Source organism: Momordica charantia, assembly GCF_013281855.1.
Source record: "Momordica charantia cultivar OHB3-1 chromosome 4 unlocalized genomic scaffold, Mcharantia_2.0 BLBB01000004.1, whole genome shotgun sequence".
Taxonomy (NCBI): Eukaryota; Viridiplantae; Streptophyta; class Magnoliopsida; order Cucurbitales; family Cucurbitaceae; genus Momordica; species Momordica charantia.
In genome coordinates, this window is record NW_028275162.1 from 12,058,820 (window position 1) to 12,079,977 (window position 21,158).

A 21,158-nucleotide genomic window follows, 5' to 3' on the forward strand; every position below is an offset into this window, starting at 1 on the left:
TGTTTTTTAGATGGATATTCGGGTTATAATCAAATTACTATTGCTCCAGAAGACCAGGAGAAGACAACATTTACGTGTCCGTATGATACGTTCGCTTTTAGGCGAATGCCCTTTGGACTATGCAATGCACCCGCGACTTTTCAGAGGTGTATGATGGCCATCTTCTCTGACATGGTAGAAAATATTCTAGAAGTTTTTATGGATGGCTTTTCTGTTTTTGGAAATTCTTTCGATGCTTGTTTAGTTAATTTGGAGAGAGTATTGGAGAGATGTGAACAAACAAACCTAGTCCTAAATTGGGAGAAGTGTCATTTCATGGTACAAGAGGGTATTGTTTTGGGTCACAAAATTTCCAAGCAAGGAATAGAGGTAGACCACGCTAAGATAGACATCATTTCAAAGCTACCTCCTCCTACAAATGTCAAAGGGATTAGAAGTTTTTTAGGGCATGGGGGATTTTACCGCCGCTTTATAAAAGACTTTGCTAAAATTTCTAAACCCTTGTGTCAATTGTTAGAACATGATAGACCATTTGTTTTTGATGATGACTGTTTAAAATCATTTGAAATGTTGAAAGTTGCTTTAAGTTCAGCCCCTATAATTATCGAACCTAATTGGGATTTACCTTTTGAGCTCATGTGTGATGCTAGTGATTATGCAATAGGAGCTATGTTAGGACAACGTAAAAACAAGATCTTGCATCCTGTGTATTATGCTAGTAAGACTCTGACCGGTGAACAACTCAATTACACTACTACTGAAAAGGAACTGTTAGCAGTTGTGTTCGCCTTTGATAAGTTTAGGTCTTACTTGATAGGCACAAAAGTCATTGTTTTTACCGACCATTCTGCTTTAAAATATTTATTTGCTAAAAAAGATGCTAAACCACGTTTGATACGGTGGATTTTGTTACTTCAAGAGTTTGATATTGAAGTTAGGGACAGGAAGGGTACTGAAAACCAAGTTGCTGATCACCTGTCTAGATTGGAATCCCCGCTCTGTGATGATGGAACTGTTATACGTGAACAGTTTATTGACGAGCAACTCTTGCGAGTTGATTCAGTTCTGTGGTATGCCGATATAGCAAATTATTTGGTAAGTCGAATTGTTCCTTATGAGTTCAACAAGCAACAGGTAAAGAAATTTCTAAATGAAGTTCGATGTTATCGTTGGGATGAGCCTTTTTTATATAAGCTAGGACCTGACAATATCTTACGCAGGTGTGTCGCAGAAGAAGAGCACGAGGCGATATTAGACGCTTGTCATATGTCTCCATATGGAGGACATTTTGCAGGACACAAAACCGCAGCCAAAGTTTTGCAAAGTGGGTTCTTTTGGCCCACTCTGTTCAAAGATGCACATAAGTTTGCCCAGGTTTGTGACAAATGCCAACGGACAGGTAATATATCTAAACGCCACGAAATGCCTCAAACCCCGATCCTGGAGATTGAAATATTTGATGTGTGGGGTATAGATTTTATGGGTCCATTTCCATCTTCTAATGGTAAGCTTTATATATTGTTAGCAGTAGATTGTGTTTCGAAATGGATAGAAGCCATTGCAACTGCTACCAATGATTCCAAAGTTGTCATTCGTTTTCTGCAAAAGCACATTTTCGCGTTATGGAACCCCGCGTTGTCTGATAAGCGATGGGGGGGCTCATTTTGTGAATAGGTCTATGCAAAAGTTGCTGACTAAATACAATGTGCGTCATAGGGTTGCAACAGCATATCATCCTCAGTCGAATGGGTTAGCCGAAATATCTAATAGGGAGATAAAAAACATTTTAGAAAAAACTGTAAATCTTAACCGTAGGGATTGGTCTTTTAAGCTTGATGATTCACTTTGGGCATATAGGACAGCATTTAAGACTCCCCTCGGCATGTCCCCCTATAGGCTAGTTTTTGGAAAAACATGTCATTTGCCTCTTGAGCTAGAATATAAAGCATTTTGGGCTACTAAGAAATTAAATTTTGATTTGTTGGCTGCAGGTGAAGCGAGGAAGTTACAATTGTTGGAATTAGAAGAACACAGGCACTTTTCTTATGAGAATGCTAAGTTGTTTAAGGAAAAAACTAAACAGTGGCATGATAGGCGTCTTCGGCCGAACAATCTTCAAGAAGGTGATCTGGTTCTGTTATTCAACTCTAGGTTGAAACTTTTCCCTGGAAAACTTAAGTCTAGATGGTCTGGTCCCTTTCAAATTTTTAAAGTCTACCCATATGGGGCAGTGGATCTAGTTGACTCTAAGGGAAATGTTTTTAAAGTAAATGGGCAGAGACTTAAGCCGTATTTTGGAGAACCAGTGGATAGAGGAAAAACCTCTATTCAACTTTCAGGTCAATAAATTTTTGCGAAAAATGTTTTTTTCCTTCTTATTCGTTTTTGAAAGAACAAAAGTAAAGGAAGGAAGTCTTTGTATCTTGTATTTTCTCTTTGTTTCATTATAAAGTTTTTCTTATTAAGAGAATGTTTTTGAAAACGTTGAAAAAAAAAAAAAAGAATGAATGAAAAAAAAAAAAAAAAAAAAAACATTGAAAAAATTTTACGCAGGCGCCTGGCGCCTGCCCTTTGCGAAAATAAATCACGCAGGCGCCTGGCGCCTGCCCTGTTTTTCCAGCATTTCGAAAACTCTCAGGTTCGAGAAGTCGTGCAACATATCTACAACTTAAGGGCTTCATTGGATTTTGCGGTTTTACCTTCATGGCCTCCAGTGCTAGCTGCTATCCTTGGTCATCCATCTCGCAGTACTGACACTGATCCTAGTCCACAACCTCCGACTTCATGAAGGGGAGGTTCCTTCTTTGCTATTTTTTGTGTTTTATTCTTTTTGGTTAATGACGTAGTTGCATATTCTAGCATTACTACGCATGTTTTTTTTGTATTGATTATGTTTCGAGCTCAGTTGAAGCATGAATAAATTAGTATCGTTTATTTTCTGATCACTTAAAGTATGCCTTCACTTAACCTTAGTTTAGCTTTTCACATGCCTATTTTGAAGCATCTGTGCTGTGCATGTGATTTCATGTCGATGATGATTATAAGAGATTGTTGAGTTTTCGGTTCTATGCCTGACTAAGCTTTGAGCTATTTCCTTTGTTTATGTGATAAACTCATTTTCTTTTATGTCTTTTTGATCTTTACAGACTTTAAGCTTTTTCTTTGCCCCTATATAGGAAGTCCTTGTCCTTTTTATTGTTAAGCCTTTTTTTCATCCGATGCAAACGTCTTTTCCCAGTGAGGACACTGTCTCTCTTAAGTTTGGGGGGGACAGTCGTTGTGTCAGTCGTTGTTTCAAAAAGATAAGGTGTTATTTATATTTAAAAAATCATGTTATTTTCTTTTGAAAAAGAGTCAGTTGGAAAGAAAGAAAATGTTGAAAAAGCACTTAGCTAAAAAAAAATATATATAAAAACGAAAGAAAGAAAGAAAAAAGTTGCAAAAGAGTAAAAAGAGTCTTGTTGAGAGAAAATAAGAGTGGGGAAAAGACTTGTGTTAGAAAGAAAAGAGTGGTAAAAACAATGAGAGTTAAAGAAAATGTATTTATGATTCCCGAGTCCTACTGTAGACACCCATTTAGTTTTAGGTTGGGTGTTGACTTTGAAAATAGCAGTAAAGATGGTGATAAGTAACTTCGTGTTTCTCATTGTCGTCGTTTTATGACCTAGCTGTTAGTTCAAAGTCTTTCTACGAGTAGCTGTGGTTGAAACCGATGTTAGTGTGTGGAAACCTCAGGGGCTAGTAGCCGGTCTTTCAGATGTAAAAGTCTTAGTGTAAGAAGGGAGTGTGCAGATTCCTTAGGGGTATTTGAAAACGTTTTCTGTTTGTGAAAGAGAAAACAGATTTTGAAAGAAAAAGTTTTTATCATTTCAAACTTGGTTTATAGTGACTAAGTTTACAAAGGCAATAGAATGGTAGGCTTTGACATCTTTTCCCTGAGACAATTTATGATTGAACATCTCGGTTGCTTTTGCTTTTCCTTGTCCATGTGTTAGAAAGCTGATTAAAGTTGCTAAGTTTTGCTTGAGGACAAGCAAAAAGTTAAGTTTGGGGGTGTGATTACGCTTGTTTACATGCGTAAAAAGAAGGTTTTAGATGCTGTTTTTACTATGTTTCGGCTTTGTTTCGGATTTTTCTCGATCGTTTGAGTTCCAATTCATGCAAAATTCATATACTATGGTTTGTGGATGGCTTATGTTGTATTTATGACATTTTAGGACCATTTGGGAGTGCAAATTAATCAAAAGAAGCGAAAAGACGAAAAAACACCTCAGGAGGCGCCAGGCGCCTGGGATGCCTGCAGAAAAACAGGTTTTCTTCCAACTTTGCCCTTAATGAAATGCGTCTTCCAATGCGTTTTGGTGGTTCCAACCGATGCATACGTGTAGAAGAAGTGTTCCACTATCAGTTTGAGCACGATTTGGTCAGTCAAAGGAGTTGGAAATGGGTGATTCACCATCGTTTTAGGACCTACCTAACCAATTCTGCACAGCTATAAATTCCAGCAACTTCTCCACCAAATTGATCAAGCCTTGCTTCCTTCTCTTGATCATTTTTAGTGTTTCTTTGTTGCTTTCTAAGTACTTTTAAGTTGCTTTCATTAGTTACTTTTGGTTTTTAAATCCCGAGCACTTTACATTCTTTTATTGAGCTTGTTTTGTTTCCATTTGTACTTAGTCATTTTTCTACTTATTCAAATATATAAAAATCTAGCACTTTGCTTATTCTCTCTTTGCCTTTACTTTATTTTCAGTTAAGAGAGTTGTGTTTTTAGAGGAAAGAGCACGTGACACTCTCCCTTGCTTGAAAGAGAAGGGCGAAGCTCTCAATCCCGATAAAAACTCTCCGTTAGTTAACTTTCGTTTTTCACACATGCATTCCATATTCAACCATTTTACTTGCTGTATTTTCTTCAATATGTCTTTCTAAATTCCCGTCTCTAGCCCGGTTATGGATAGTTAGCCTTTTATGTCTAAAAAGGGTTGCTAAGAAGTAGTGTTTTTGCTTTCCATTCATTGCTCAACATGTTTTCCCAAAAAGTTAGGATTTAGAGAGGCCACTGTAAGTCTTAACAAGTCAATACTGAAAAGGTTGCTTATTTGCATTGTTGAGTGGTTAAACCGAGGAGAGGAGCGCCTTAGACATAAGGGTTCCGCTTAAGTAGCCTAGACATAGGACCTTAACCCGAGGTTGCGACTATTTCCATCCTAAAACTAAGATATCTCTCGTAATAGACATATTAGGGAATGTCTTAGGACTTTGAACTTGCTTAGACATAAGTCAAGTGAAAAGCGTAGTCGTTGGTTCCTAAAGTGAAATGCATATTATCCTTAGCATGTCCTTGATTCTTTGTTGGCTAACTTGAAGTAATTCGGGCTAGGTTTTATTATTATAAGTCCAAATCCCAAATCCAAAACCATTATTTGTGACCACTTCCCATTTTACAAGAATCACTCATTTCAACATTCACTATTCTTTAAAACTTCAGAGTTTGGAAATTATTTAGAAGTCCTTGAGGATCGATACTTGGATACTCCATCCATTTTATATTACTCTGACAGGTGTGCGCTTGCATCTATATAATTGTTACCACGCTTAGTGCGTGCGTTCAGCAAAAACATCCCAGTCAGATTGCAGCTCTAAATAGATTTGTCTCGAGGTCAATAGATAAGTGCCTTCCTTTCTTCAAAGTCTTGAGAAGGAAGGGACCATTTGAATGGACGACAGAGTGCGAGCAAGCACTGGAACAACTAAAGAACTATCTCTGCTCGGCACCTCTGCTCTCGAGGCCATTGTCGGGAGACAAGCTCCACTTGTATTTGGTGGTATCTGACAGCACCGTCAGCTCCGCCCGAATTAAGCAGGAGGGAACACGCCAAAGTCCCATTTATTACACAAGTAAGGCCATGACTGAGGCCGAGACCAGGTACCCACAAATGGAGAAGCTGGCCCTCGCTTTGGTCACCTTGGCCCAAAGACTTAGGCCGTATTTCCAAGCACACATCATTGTGGTGCTTACCAACTTGCCCCTAAAAAACATCTTCCATAAGCTAGAAACATCAAGACCCCTGATGAAATGGGCATTGGAGCTGAGCGAGTATGACATCCAATTCAAAGCCAGAACTGCACTAAAAGGGCAAGCAGTGGCATACTTCATCGCGGAGCTCACTCCATCGTCTCTATCTACCGAGTCCGATCTCCCTTGGACGATCTACGTAGACGCATTTTCCAACTGGAGGAGATGTGGAGCGGGAATCCTCTTGCTCGCACCAGGTGGCATGCGGTTCGAGTATGCCCTACGATTCAACTTTCGAACTTCAAATAATGAGGCCGAGTATGAAGCGCTTCTGGCAGGACTCCGCGTTTCTAAAGGATTGGGGGCCACCCACATTAAGATCTTCAGCGACTCCCAGTTAGTGGTAAATCAAATAAGGGAGGAGTATCAAACAAAAGACTCCTGGATGGAAAAATATTTAAGTAAAGTCAGATCGCACCTCGCCCAGTTCGAAACTTACGAGGTGAATCAAGTTCCAAGATCGGAGAATTCAAACGCAGATGCCTTAGCCAAATTGGCGTCGGCATACGAGACCGATCTAGCGATCAGTCCCGGTCGAAATCTTGGATAATCCTTCAATTCTGGAGCCAGACATGATGGACATTGACATACCAGCCCACTCATTGATGGATTCAATTGTGGACTTTATTGAAGGAAACCTACCACAAGAGGATGGCACGAAAAGCAGCCCGGTTCATACTCCGCGATGGAGAATTGTACCGTCGAGGATTCTCCCTGCCTCTCCTTAAGCGTGTAACTTATGAAGATGGGAACTACATCCTCAGAGAAATTCACGAAGAATTATGCAGCAACCATTCAAGAGCCAGGTCGTTATCGGCCGAAGTGGTCCGACAAGGGTATTATTGGCCCACTGTTGATCAGGATGCCAAGTAGTTTGTGAAGACTTGTGACAACTGCCAACGCTTCGCAAACATCATCCATCAGCCTCCCGAACTGCTCACTGCCATCTCGGCCCCATGGCCGTTCGCGCAATGGGGAGTGGACATTATAGGACCTTTTCCTCTAGGCAAAGGACAAACCAAGTTCCCCGTTGTCGCTGTGGACTACTTCACCAAGTGGGCCGAGGCCGAGGTGCTCACCCACATTACAGAGACCAGAGTTACATCGTTCATATGGACAAACATCGTAGGCCGCTTTGGTATGCCAAACGCCATTGTGGCTAACAATGGAAAGCAGTTCGACAATGCAAGATTCAAGACTTTTGCAGGAAGTTGAATATAAGTCATCTCAGCTCGTCCCCAGCGTATCCAAAAGCAAATGGGCAAGTTGAAGCGATAAACAAAATCGTAAAGCGTGGACTCAAGCTAAGATTGGACTTCAGAAAGGGAAGATGGGCCGATGAGCTACCGGAAGTATTGTGGTCATATCAGACTACCCCAAAAGAGTCAACCGGCGAAACTCCATTCTCCCTGGCCTTTGGCTCTCAAGCTGTTGTCCCAGTCGAGATCGGCATGCCAACAGACAGGGTAGAGCAGTACGAACCAACAAGGAATGAGGAAGAGCTACTCCTTAACCTTGATTTATTAGAAGAAAAAAGGGAAATGGCTCAGCTACGGTTAGTAGAGTATCAGAACAGAATGGCCAGACATTACAACGCCCGAGTTCGACCTTGAAGCTTCCAAGTCGTACATTTGGTCTTAAGGAACATTCGGAGTCATGTGGGCACCCTTGACCCAAGTTGGGAGGGACCGTTCGAGGTTAGAGGCATAGTCCGACCTGGAACATACATGCTGGCCGATCTGGAGGGAAATGTGCTTGCGCATCCATGGAACGCAGAGCACTTAAAGCGCTACTACCCTTGAAATGTCAAAATGGTCCTGAAATGGACTTGTAAAAGTTTTCAAGGGATGAAACTTTAATAAACGGAGTTATTTAATTTCACGACTGAGTTCGATCAGAAGTTAAATGGGTGCCACAGACTCCCATAACTCCCATATGACTCAAAACTGGCAAGGTCATTATCATTAGAGGAAAATTTTTGCAAAAATTCAATTCTCTGAACCTACGGGTTCGAGGAGCGAGGTCGAAATAATTTCATAAAATTCAATTCCTTGAATGTTTAAGTTAAAAGTGCGATGTGGGTATTAATTATGGACTTAAAATTCAACCCTTTGAACGTTTAAGTTAAAGGTGTGATGTAAAAAGTTCAAATTGTTTAATATTAAAGGCCAGTAAAGGAAACTCTCAAATTCGAATCGTTAAAATAAACATAATTAAAAGGTGCGATGTGAAAAGAGCTCCTCCCACACTCAATTCTTTAAACTTACGGGTTAGGGGTACAAGATGAAATTATTCGTATACGAGTTCAAATTTACGAAAGAAAGCTTAAGGAAAGAGTAAGAAAAGATGTACAGAGCTGGAGAAGTGAAGAATTCATTAAAAGACAGAGTCAAGGCTTGTGTACCTTGTAGCTCTACCCAAAAACTTGTACAATAAAAAAATACAACATATATATATACATCAGCTACTCCGGAGGTGAGAAGACAACTCGCCTTCGGAGCCAAGGAGGTTAGGCTTCTGAGATCCGCCCTGCTGCGAAAGAACTTCTTCTTGGGTGGTGCCAACCTCGTTCGGCTCCTGACTAGGAACATCGTCCCTCTCCAAGTTAGAGTAGTCAGAGTCTAGCTCACTGACGTACTTCTCCCCCAAGGATTCGGGGCCTGGAGTGCAGTTAGGCCTAGAAGCCCATTTTTCAGCATACCTTTTTTTCAGATCGCTGAGGTCGATTTGGAGATGAGGCATGTCGGCAGCAATGCCCTTCATCAGAAACTTGAAGCCCGCGTCACTGAAGTCTTTGGCGAACTCATCAAAGTCTGGGTATTGCCTGAACGCTGCCTCAAGAAGAGCTTCGTTGCTGAGGCGTTCCTTCTCCACCTTGAGCTCGGTAGTAAGGTGCCCTATTGAAGCGTCCTTATCCTCGAGGACTTGAACCATGTCGTCCTTCTCCTTCTCCAACCCCTTTGTGATGGCATGGGCTGCTCGGAGGTGGGCCTTGTGCTTCTTTTCTTCTCTTTTCAGCAGCAGAGCCTTGGCCTCTACCTCAGCCTTCAAAATCTCCATTCGGAACGAGCCTTCAGTAGCTCACCCTTCATTGTGGTGGCAGCTTTCAGGGCAGCAGAGGAATTCTCCTTCTCTCTCGCTGCCAAGATTTCTCTTCCGTCAACCTCGGCCTTCATTATAACTGCCGAGTGGATAGAAGCAATGAATGCCTCCAAAGACAAATCACATAAAGGTTAGGCCGAGCTACAAGTTGTAAAAATAAAAGCAATTATAGAAGTGGGTCTTACCTCAGAGGCATGATCAATGGTCCTCTACAGCAAGGACCCAAGGTCACTTACGAACTTGGACGCCCTTCTAAGGCAGCGGTCCAAGCATGAAGCCGAGATACGGGACACCTAGTCCTTTACCCCGGAGCTCGACGGTTCCACTCTGAACCGCATCTTCACGTCGGACGTCCCCCCATCCTAGCTTCGGGGTCGTCCAGTATGTCAACATGGCTCGTGGCAGAGGCCCACGAGATCCAATCTCCGAAGAGGGGGTGGTTTTCTTCTTCTTCTTTCTCTTCTTCAGAGGAGAGTCTTCTCTGACCTCGCACAAAGGCGACACGTCCAGCGCCTCGGATTCATTCCTTGGGTGCTTTTCCCTAGAGTGCTCCCCATCAGAGCCCAGCTCGATCACTGGAATGGGAACTTCAGAAGACGGCGCAACGTTGTCTTGAGCCGCAGGTCGAGCCGCAGCAGGGGTTGTTAGCTCCGCACTTTGAACGGTCTTAAGGGCGTGAGCACGACCCTTTGACTTACGCTTCACACTACCTGTGAAATCACACACCATTGCTGCAAAGTAAACAGGCAAAAGGTCAGAGATTGAAATTAAAAGAATGAAATTGAAATAAAGGTCGAGCGCGATTTACCGAGTTCGAAGTTTGGCCTTGAAGCTTCGATCGGACGCAGCAAGGGGTTTTAATCTAACAACCCGGAGTCAAGAAGCAGCTTGTCTATCACCAGCTTGTTTTAGTTAATTTGAAGATCTATTTCATTTGTATTTTCGTTTATTTAATTTCTTTAAGACTTTCTAGTGAGTTTTAACTCCTTTCAACCTCGAAATAGTCGAAGGTTAAGCTACGGCTTGTTGTACCTTTGTTATTCCATAAATTCAATCAATGGAATGTATTTTTCTTATTTCTTTGAGCATTTTTGTTTTCTAATTATGCACTCATTTAGTTTTCAACTTCTTAATGGAATGCATAAGGAAAATCTATCAAATTTTAACACGAACAATAAAAACACAGGTAATGTCTGATGCTTTCTTGGTTACCTCCTCAACATATTCATTTCTCAAGCAATTTCTTAGATTATAGTTAATATGGGATATGACTAAGACATAAAACGCATAAACCACGATCCTAAATATAAGCCCTCTTAAGCCCTCTGACCTATAAAACTAAATGAGTTGATAATGACACTCTAAGATTGTAACCACCGATAAACATTTGACTGTAGATTACCCTATGCCTTGAAACAACCAAAAGCGGTTCATGATAAGAGTATAACTCAATTTCTAGAAAGTGTCAAGTAGCGCCTAGCGCTATTTTTGTGTAGTTTGTCATTTTGTCTGAAATTAAGGTAGGAATTAGAAGGGTTGTATTTATTAAGTAGCTTGATATTTACAAAACCAAATCATGACTTTATCAACCATTTCTACCATTAAACTTTAATTACAGTTTGAAACATTTAACCGAATTCATTTTGAATAAAAAAATCCCTAAGGATACGATCTTGGAATTACTCGTGGCACTCTCATCCATACATATCAAAAGACACTAACTCATAATCAGGAATCTATAACTCGCTCGGGATTAAGATTGAGTAACGTATGGTCACCCTATAAAACATTAATCTCGTCAATCAACAATGTTACAAAGTGGGATTAATTATTTCGCAGTTCGGTCTTATTCAGACTCATTGTTTATGATACTCCCACTCACATGTCTCCACATGAATGATTTGGATCAAATCGTTTATAACGATTACAAAGTAGGTTGTATCCATAGTGTCACGAGGATAAAGTTGTTCACAATATAAGCCACAAGTTTAGGACTCTTTTAAGAAGAGTTGCTCGGCAAGCTTTTTCTCTAATGTTCGGTGTTCTTCCTTCTCTTCTTTTGGCTGCTCCTTCGAGACTAAATCTCCATCTCGGCCTCCTCAACCTTGGCCTCCAGCCACCTTGTTTTCTTGCAAGCCTTCTAGGCATCGCTTTCACCAGCTTTAAACTCAGCATTAACGGCCTTCTAAAGAACGTTTGTCTCCTTCAGCTCAGTCTGAGCTCCTATAACCTCCTTCAGCACGACATTGGAAACCTCGCACTCACGTTCGCACCATTGGTCTCGCCTTTGTAACTTGACACTAACCAGAGCTACTGTCTATCAAACATTGATGTGGAGTTGAAACAAAAAATAAATCAAATCGGCCAAAGATAAAGAAAATTTCACTAAGTATGGAGGAAGATTTATTTATCATGATGGCGTGTTTAACATAGCGGTGGGCATTACTTCTACTCCTATCACATACTACTGTCAGCAGTTTCAGAGCTTTGGACAACCACTACACATATGTCAATGAGTAGTTACAACCTAGAGATTACTAATGAAATCTTGTTTTATGGGAAAGAGGTACTATTTATATGGTCTTGTTTTATGTGCTTACATCTAAGTTACATCACATATTAACTCTGTACTAACTAGTTAACCTTGCCTTTCAATATTAGGCTTCTACGCTTTGCTAATTTCTTAATGACCAACTTCAAGAAATCATATGACATTATTAATTCAGAGGACATCAATATCAGTGGTCGCTGCCCGCAACCTCTTACTGCACTCTTTTGAAAAGATTTTTCTAAGGCATTCTACAGCGGAATTGTAAAAACTAATTTAGCTCGTGATAGAATTATTCAAAGCATCTGTAGGAATGAAAGAATAAGTTGCCATGATTTGAAGAAAACTAGATAACTTCACTAAAATTAATTAACCTAAGTTCTCCTAGCTTGACATCGTTCTCATTCGAGCTTGAAGGGAGTAACAACTCACTTAAGAGAATGTACATAACTAAAGTGAGCAGAAGTGCAATAAAATATGAAGTAGCTGTAGTGGTAAATAAACTTTAGAACACATAATGAAGTTCAAATGAGCTGTGAAATTACAAACTACGAAAATCTAGACCCTAGATGATGATCATTTTGATGTAGGAGTGCTGAGAATTTAAAGCAGATAAAGTAGTTGTAACTATGCTGCAGAGGAGGCGGAAATAGAAGCTAAAATATAGGATTATTGACAAAAGACCCGCAACGGCCTCAACTACTGTGACTTGACGAGGTCCCTAGATTTATGAAACGATCTTGCTGTCCTGTGGTCAAATGGATGCGCATTGCCATGTGCACGAAATATGTGTCGAGAGCTACTTCCCTGCAATGCCAAATTATTGAAGTTTTTGTTAATTTTGCTTCATCGAGTGTTAGAGCTGTCCTACTCAAATATTAACACTATTGTGCTCAAATATATGCATGTTATGAACCAGAAGAAATTAACTAAGCTCCAAAGTATGCATAAAAAACGATATTTCAACTCTTGAAAACAACGGTTATCAATAGACAACCTTATGTAACTACCCAAAATTTAGCGGGACATAATAACCATCTATATTCACGGCAAGCCAATCACACAGACATATAATCATTGTTCATTCTACTATTTGGTAGAGGATGGGCTAATGACTAAGGTACGTAGTAAGTTTCCTAATAGTTAAGTAAAATATACCAAGGTTTTTTGGAAGTTTCTTTATAGTGTGGGTTGCAAACAATTTATTAACTAGTAATAGCTTTCAATCGTATGTACCTACATTTGGACTCTACCACAACATCCGACACTCCATCAGCTTCGCCCATCAATTGAGAGCAAGTTGAGCTGGTGCTAGATTTACCCTTAGTAAGAACTCGTGGCAAAGGAATGTAAGAGAGGTCGAACTTTTCACTGAAACATACGAGGATAAAAAGCTACATGTCCTGGTGGTGGATTTCCATCAGTTTATCCCACTACTGGATACCTCATACCAATGGACTCAGGGACAGAATACCAATCTCAAACAAAATCAAAGTAATCATCAGAACGAAGGACAAGTACCACTTCGACCGGAAGTGGAGGCCTGACCTTCTATAGGTCAGCTCTACTCCATGTTTTATTGATTAATGGATAACTTATTACTAGCCATTTTTAATTTTATATTAAATTGAAATGATAAAGGAGAGCGAACAGACCTATTGGAAACTCGAGTGGATAAGGTATAAACGTTGGCATGACAACAAGAAATTCAAAAGTTTGACAGCGTGAAAAATATAGAACACTAGGTTAAACCTATTTAAAGGAACAAAATATGAATCCTAAGATCAACGAACCAGATAGCACAAGCTCAGTCGCACCTAGCACTTTTGAGGTTTGAACCGAGGTATCACACACAATTGTCTCAACGACCATAACAAACTAGAAGGTAGGACCCACTAGATTCCGAGTATAATTACAAACACACTAATCTTAGTGGACGAGTAGGTGATCCCATGATACCCTAGGTATATTTTAGCCCGATTCCCACCATAGCTAAAACATGCGTTACAATCGATTTATAGGCACTGTATGATGAACCTCGTCCCTGGGTATCCATCCTCCTACTTCAACAAGGACTACTACATCTAAACAAAGTAAAGCTACTTAACAAGGACTCTCCCAAGCCTGAAGCAAGTTAACACACTGACCAAGTAGCCACACAAGCTTAGTGAGACAAAAAAATTATGCACACTTCCATTAAACAATATTTGAAGTTGAACATAGAAAGCAACAAATAATACAACAAGTGTTAAGACATTCCCTTCCCCAAAGATGAATGTTAGTTCATAATAAAATGGAAAAAGATGATAATAAAGAATGAAGGAGAAATCATTGTCGAACGTGATAGCAGAGAATAAGAAGCTTCCTCAGGTGTACAGTGTAACCCACGAGCACGACAGGTACCCTCAAGGTCCTTCTTCGATTAAAATCACCTCTGTCAACGAGAGAATGTTTCCTCCAATCGATGTTAACTCCCAAAATGGGTCAATAATCTCCTCCCCTTGTCAGCTAGGGCTCCATTTCCTTAAATACAGGGTCCTTTAAAATTACAGCACCCATTGGATGCTGTACCGACGCGGTAACACTTCCAGCTTCAGGAGTTACTGCGCTGTTATACGTTCTGAAGCATCCAGATGAGCTGCACGCTGCTGACCAGTATTTCTTTTTCCATATTTATCATATCTCTCGCGTACTTTGCTGTACACCTCTCATCTTTATCTGAATTCAGCTACCCCTGCAATAACTATCAACTATTGAGCATTTAATAATGAAAAAACAGAGAGATTTAAAAATTGCAAGAGTTTAAGGCCTGCTTGATGTATTCTCCCTTTTTCATAAGTTTATTACTATGGACCCTTACATTTTCGCACAATAAATGCCCCAAATGGCCTGTTAAACATTCTTTATTTGAGAGTTATCACACCCCCAAACTTAAAACCTTGCTTGTCCCCAAACAAGATTAATTTTAACACCACTGAAATATAAAATGAACCTGCATGTAATGAACATACATCTTGCATCAAACACTAATTTCTACTTTCACACCTACTGCCAGTACTCGCTATAGGCTATCAATCTGTTTTCGCTAAAAACACCTACAAGAGAGCAGCTAAATCATTGTTCCAACTCTAGCAAAAGCTCTTTCCTATGGCTCTTGCATCATCCTATTTCCTTTTAAAAAAAATTCAACTCACCTAATGATACACTCTCAAACTCCCTTTCACTCGCCTACGCCACTGCCCTTTTATTACCATTCGAGCTTTTCAACTATTGGCTACTAGCCTTTCGTTACCCTGCAGCCTCCTTGAATTTATTTATTTTCTTTTTTTGGGGCTAAATTACAAGACTATAAAGATTCATAGTTATACATTACAATCTTATCATAACAAAAACAAAGCAAGCGCGAACACCCACAAACTTAGATGTATCATTGTCCCAATGCGACTAACAACAGAATATAGGATGCTCCCACCTACCCCCAAACTTAGAAGTAAGAAAAATTGAGTTACAGAAGGGGTATTTTTCGCAAGTCAAATATAGATGGTGTGAAGGGACATAAAAAAAGGTGTGAAAAAAAAAGGATTTACTTTATGGTGATACTAAGGTAGTGGTTGGCATGGATAGGTAAGTTATCGAAGCTTCTCATCTAACCGTTATCTGCTTTGGAATTGTACTCACAGGATGCTGTTGGGGCCTTCGTACCGGAACCTAATCTAGAGCAGGGACAAAAACAGTCACTGTCTTCAAGCGGATGCTCTAGGAAATTTAAGACTAAACATCTACTGGCAACATTATTACTTAAGAAATTAGAGCACGATCAAGATGCACAGAACAGCAGATGCAAGAACCATAATATTTCACTTCATTAAAGCACTCAAAATATAATTTTGGGGGGGGGGGGGGGGGATGAGACATGATGACGACAAACACGCTTAGCGAAAGCAAGAAACAAACGAAAACGGATGACTGTATACTAAAAAGAAAACATACTGACAGAAAGTAAAAGCAAAAATAAAAAGACAAATTAAATTTGCGATAAAGTAAATGAAGAATTTAAAAGATTGATTTGATGTTGATTGGTTGGGTTTCCGATTCTGATTCCAGATAGAGGGGCTCTACAAAATATATTGAATTGCTCTTGCTATTTTCTTCTCCTTAGCCACTATCCTTTTGAGCCTCCGCTTCTTCAGAGGAGTTGTACTCCAGCAGAGCTTCCATTGCGCGACGCTGTGCAGAGGGGCCTGCAACATCTGACTTGGCTAGACGATCCAGGAGGCTTTTGAGATCAGCGTCGCGAGTCGTGATTTGCTCGGCTAATGCTGCCACCATAGAGTTTAGTTCTGCCAATTCCCCCAAAATTCGCATCTGATGGGCCATCATTTCATTGATGGCCCCAATTGGGATAGTTGTTGCGCCTCTGCTTAATAGCTAGAGGATAAGTGCAAGTCCACACTGTCACAAGAAATAATCTGGAAATATTCCAAGTTCGTTTCCACAGAGACTAGTTTTCTTTTAAAATTGATGTTGCAAATTGTTGCAATGAGCAATCGAGTTTGGGAATAAAAATTGGTGGAATTGTTGGGAACACGAAAAACACACGAAAATAACAGAAGTTAAAAGGCCAACCCCCTACTACTGTTTAGTTCTAAAATGATGAATTACACCTACCAAATGTGCCCGTAACTACACTCAATCTATGCAAACTGGTTCGGCTCCTATTCCATACCGCTTTTGGTTTGTTTAGAAGCTTAGGCTAGTGTTTACATATGTCTATGCAACTCTAAAATCCTAAATAAATCAAGTGCCAACTTACGTTTAACGGGTAAGAGTGCCTGTGTCTAGGATCTTGTTTTAGTTCTTATTTCTAAGTAACTTCCCGTACCTTGATGAGATCCGTTTGACTCTAACCTTTTTAGAATAAAATTCAAACTAATCTGATTTAAACAAGTGGCCAACAAGAAAAATCAACTGGATAAATTGTATCAATCAATATAAGCAAAGAGAGTGTAATACGTCGTGCTCACTGATACATGTAATTTTTAGTGAAAATAACTAAATCATTCGTAGGATGGTTGAAGAAACAATTTAGCTACTCATGGAAGTAAAATAAACGACAAAACCAGAGAAGGTAACAAGGTGACGCATTTGCATTGAAATGGAAAGGAAAGTATAAATTTAGAACAGATAGAAAACGTAAAATAATTTTAAAAACAATAAAGGAAGAGCAAAACTTAGAAACTGGAATTAAAACTTAGAAGCTAAAGTTGACAATAATTAGAAAGAAAAAGCAAAACATGGAAAAGTGAGATGTGTACAAATGATGCTTGGAGGCTCCTTTTATAGGCCATGGATGTAACAAGTATTTGAGAAATTCAAGGGAAGTTGGCAACCACTCTTTGTAGAGATTTTAGGAGTCAAACTGAATCTTGGACCAAAAAGTTGTTATTCCCGTTTTGACAATCTATGCCTCAAATGTGGCTGGCGCATTGCAAAGCTGGAAGTTCCAAAACAATTGGCTGGACCATCCTTCTGATAATCTGGAAATACTTGGCGTGCGATGTGCCTGACGTATTGCAATCATCAATTTCCAATTTTCCTCACAAAATAAACAAATTTTCATCAATTAGCCTCTATTTGCTTCGAACTACTTGCCTAAGTCCTTAATAACGAAATATGCACATTTTCCATAAATTATATGCATTAACCTACATTTTCCATCATAATTAACCCTCAACCAAGCATGAAAACTACACTTTTTTAGCCTTTAATCAAGTCTTATCAATAGCGTTGCGCAGAGTGATGTCGTTAGCAATGAGGCAGTCCACAAGTGCTTTGTCCATAATTCGCTTCTCTATTAGCCCTTCCCATCACTGACCACTAGGGCTCCACTTTTCATGCACATCTTAGAAATGAGGTTAGGGAAGAACATCGGCCAAACTTTTTGGAAGCGCACTTGGCGATTTCGTGGTGGATGAGTTGGCCGATGTCAATGCTGACACCCTCCATTAAACACGCAGGGAGCAGGACCCTCCCCTTAGTCACGGAAGAATCATGCGTTGTAGGCATGATTGTGCACTTGAGGAAATAAAACCAGACTTTAGCTTTTGGCTTCAAGAAGTTGGAGGGAAGAGAATTAGCTCTTTGCGGGGCAATACTCGAGGAAGCTTTAGGTGGGCCACAATAGTCAGTGCGTGAGCCAACTGAGCCTTAGTAGGTTACTCCAGTATTTTGATGAATTTCGCCTCTAGATTGGAATGAAGTGAAGAGCTTTGTTCATCTACTCAGGGTTCCAGTCGACTTTGACCTCATGGACTATCGTTTTTCCAATGTTGTTAGGACGGAGGTTAGCATAAAACGCTTTCACTAGACTTGGGAGTAATGGCCCTGGGGGAGCACAAAAGTTGGCCCACTTGTTCTTGTCTGCTGGACGAAGGATGGCACGAGCTCCAACTGGAAACCTTTCTCGAAGAAAAAGTCCCTCTTTCGCAATCGCTCATGATGCTCCACTGCGATCTGGGTGTCGAATCTCTTAAAAGTGGCATTCTAGGGGGCAACTACATTGGCTCTTTTGCTCTCCGGCGGAAGCTGTTGAGTGCTTACCTGCATTGAAGAGACAGAAGGTTGTCGCTTTCTTTCAGGTGAGGAGGCGGTCTTTACCGATTTACATTTGATGGGCCTTTGGAAGTAGAAGAGGACAGGGTGGCCGCGGGTTTCGGAGGCTGTGCAACAGCCTCAGACTTCGTCTTTTAAGAGGATAGGCCTTCAAAGGTAGACTCGTTTGGCCATTTGGTAGTTCTAGTGAGGGAGGATGGGCCTGGGAAGGATAGACATTTAGTGGTTGTCGGCGATGCTACTGGGACAAGTGGAGGCGAAGGGACATTTACTCGGTGAGAGAGATTTGTGGGGGTAGTGGGTGGAGTGGTTTCGGTAGGGTTTTCAGTGGTGAGACTGGACTGAGTCTCTTCCTCCTCCGACTGAGCCGGAAGTTGCTAATCTGACCTCGAAACGGAGGCCAATCGCGAAGTAGCTGTAAATGGCGGCTTTGCGGGTGATGTTAAATATGTTTCGACAACTTCCGCCTCCAGAGATTGGTCATCTGTATTGCTGAAATCCTCCGACAAGCTTCCTGATAGGGGCAACTCCATTAACTTCTTATGGTTCACCTTTTGCTTGTAACGGGGCATGTTGTGTTTTGCGAAAAAGGATGGGCGATGTCTTTTTTAAATAGAGGAGTTAGGGTTTTGGCAGGACGATTTTAGCGAACGAAGAAGATGAAGGGGGAAGTGATCGTGGGTTGGTTGGTTGAGGTGGTGGGATTTAAATAGAAACTTTAAAGGCCACCCCTCCCATAGTTTTCCTTTCTTTAATTTCGAATTTTAAACTAACATCCAAACCAAAAATACAATTTACCGCCCTTTCTCAAATGCAAGGAATTTACTGCCTGCCTACTAGCTACCCCACCATCAATACTGCTCCTTCTTTCTCTGCTTTGCGTTTTAATTACAATCCAACCATCTAACCACCTGCCATTAAAATCAAATCAAGCTTTCAGGAATTAAGATTTACCGAAAAAAATAACATAAATTTAAATTTAAATTGCGGAAAGAAAAATAAAAATATTAGAGTTTTGTAAAATGTGGCAATTCAAGAATAACTCCTTTATTCTTGTTGAAGGCGACATCTCTTTACCCAGGGGTAAGCTAGTGTGCTCCAGCATCCCATGCCACATATTCTCCCCAGTAGTGCTTTAATCACTGTCCATTTACAGTGAATTATCAGTTCTATTTTAATTCGTTAGCTGTTATTGCTCCATGAGTGGAAACTTTTACTATTTGAATGGGTCCCGACCACTTAGACTTCCACAGGAAATAACTTGAGCCTTGAATTGTAGAGGAGAACTTGCTGCCCCACTTCAAATTTCCTGGGGTGTATGCGAGCATTATGGCATTTTTTTTGTTTTTTATTTATAAATCTTGGCGTTTTCATAGGTAGTCCTTATAAATTCTTCCAATTCTTGCAATTGGAGCTTCCTAACTTCCCCTGCTGCAGCATGATTGAGATTTAGCTTTTTGATTGCCCAAAATGCTTTGTGCTCCAGCTCTAAGGGTAAGTGGCATGCTTTTCCAAACACAAGCTTGTATGGGGACGTTGTCAAAGGAGTTTTAAATGTCGTCCTATATGCCCCTAGAGCTTTGTCTGATTTGAATGCCCAGTCTTTTCTGCTGACGTTCACCACTTTTTCTAGGATGCTCTTGATTTCTCTATTTGAAATTTGTACCTGGCCATTGGATTGGGGATGGTAGTCTGTAGCAACACTGTGCTTGATGTTATATCTAGCTAGAAATCCTGCCACGACCCTATTCACAAAATGTGATCCTTCGTCACTTATAATTGCTCTCAGTGTTCCAAATTTGGTGAAAATGTTTTTTAGGAGAAATTTGGTTACCACCTTAGGATCGCTCGTGGGGCACGAGATTGCCTCAATTTTTTTCGACACATAATCCACCACTACGAGAAGAAACAAATGACCGTTATATGCGGGAAATCGACCGATGAAGTCTATTCGCCACACGTCAAACAACTCAACTTCCAAAATATAGGTCAATTGCATTTCAGATTTCTTCGAGATATTCTCGACCCGTTGACATTCATCACAGTTTTTGAACAACTCGTGAGCATCCTTGAAAATTAATGGCTAGAAGTAACCACTATGAAGCACCTTAGTCGTTGTCCTTTGTCCACCAAAATGCCCCCCCATAAAGGGCAGCATAACAACTCTTTAATATATGGGATGCTTTCGATTCGGTGACACATTTCCGAATTATATTGTCCTGCCCCAGTCTATACAAGAAAGAATCATCCCAATAATAAAATCTGCATTCATGGAAGAAACGCTTTAGCTGCTGTTTTGTCCATCCCTCTGGGCGTATTCCTTCTACTAAGAAATTTGCAACATCTGCAAACCGAGGCTCTTCCTCTTTAGCCTTTTTATGCGACAATGCGAGCAGCTGCTCATATGGGAAGCTATCTCTGATGACTACAGCTTCCTTACCCTCGTCTGCTCCTACAATCCCGAACAAATTGTCGGCTACTAAGTTCTCTGACCCTTTTCTATCATTTATTTCCACATCAAATTCCCATAGCAGCAAAATCGACCTAATCAACCTTGGCTTTGCATCCTTCTTGGTTAGCAAATATTTCATAGCGTGATAGAGTGGACTATCACTTTCGCTCCCATCAGGTATGCTCGAAACTTTTCAAAAGCGAATACCACCAGAAGTAACTCTTTCTTTGTAGTGGTGTAGTTCATCTAAGCCTCTACCAGTGTCTTGCTGGCATAATAGATTGGATGTAACACTTTATCCTTCTTTTGCGCACTGCTCCTACTGCAAAATCACGGACGTCTCATATTAGCTTGAACGGAAGCATCCA